This window comes from Buceros rhinoceros, unplaced genomic scaffold, assembly GCF_000710305.1.
Source record: "Buceros rhinoceros silvestris isolate BGI_N320 unplaced genomic scaffold, ASM71030v1 scaffold28741, whole genome shotgun sequence".
Lineage (NCBI taxonomy): Eukaryota > Metazoa > Chordata > Aves > Bucerotiformes > Bucerotidae > Buceros > Buceros rhinoceros.
In genome coordinates, this window is record NW_010395300.1 from 4185 (window position 1) to 5357 (window position 1173).

A 1173-nucleotide genomic window follows, 5' to 3' on the forward strand; every position below is an offset into this window, starting at 1 on the left:
AGCAATAGATGAATGATTATTAAACATCCAGTGAGCTGATAAAAAGATAACATGTCTTTGCCATAAATCTGCTTTATAGACGGACAGGGACTTGTTTGGTTGTAGGGGCCTTGCTGTAGGGGGTTCAGTCAGTGGATGCCATCAGTAGGAAATTGTGGGGGGGTTTCCCACCCCTTATCTCTTTGGATAGTGCCTCTTCTGTTCAGGGTGCTTGTTCTTAACACCCTCCAGTGATGGATGGAGGCTGTTCAGAGGCACCGTCTATACTTAGAACAGAGCCAGTCTAGGGGCAGAGGATTAAAGGCTGCGAGGGGTTGGTAAACGTGGTGTTTTCAGTGTGTTTTCATGTGGGTTGTAAACATCAGCTGCTTAACTCTGATTCTGCAGCCAGTCGCGACTGCTGTTCCTTTACTCCAGTGGGTTCGGCTTAAGCAGGACCAGCAAAACAAAGTGTCTTCTCTTACTTGGTGAGCAAGAGGAAAGTCTGAGGTTCTGGTTTGGCTTGTCCTTGTCCTTGTCCCTGTGTTGAGGAATCTCTGTGCAGCCTGGGAGGCCGAGCGGGTACCTCGGGGAGGGGATGTTGCAGCTGTGGCCTTGTCTAAGCCGAGGTGCTGCCGGAGCTGTGTGGTTGTCACCCGGATGGTGCTGTTCCAGGCCAAGCTGAGCTCCCTCAGCCCTGCGTTGAGGGGAGGCCAGAGCAGGGACCGGAGATCCGCTGCCCTGGGCGGCTGGAAGGGGAAACTCAGAAAACAGAGAGAGGCAGGTGCAGGGTGGATGGTGCCTGATGGCGAGCTGCTGCTTGCTCACTTTGCCCACCGGGGGTTACCTGGCTTGCCAAGGTCGCGGTCCCTGGGTACGGCACAGGGCTGTTGGACCCCAGCTGCCCTCGGCTTGGCGAGGGGGCTGGCTGTGGAGGCGCAGGCGTGAGGGGCTGGGTTTGGCTGCTGAGCTGCCTAGGGGAGCGGGGTCTGTGCTTCAGGAGCTCCCGACACTTCTCTCGAGTTGTTAAATTGTTTGAGTCAGCACCTTTAGCTCTCACTTGGATTTACTTCTGTAGCACTGATGGTTCTGTGCTGTGTGTCTGTTGTTCCTCCCTCACACCTTGCTGGTCCCGGATGGTTTTGCTGCCCCAGTGTCTCGCGGTGTGTCGGGGGGGAACAAGGAAAGCGTCGG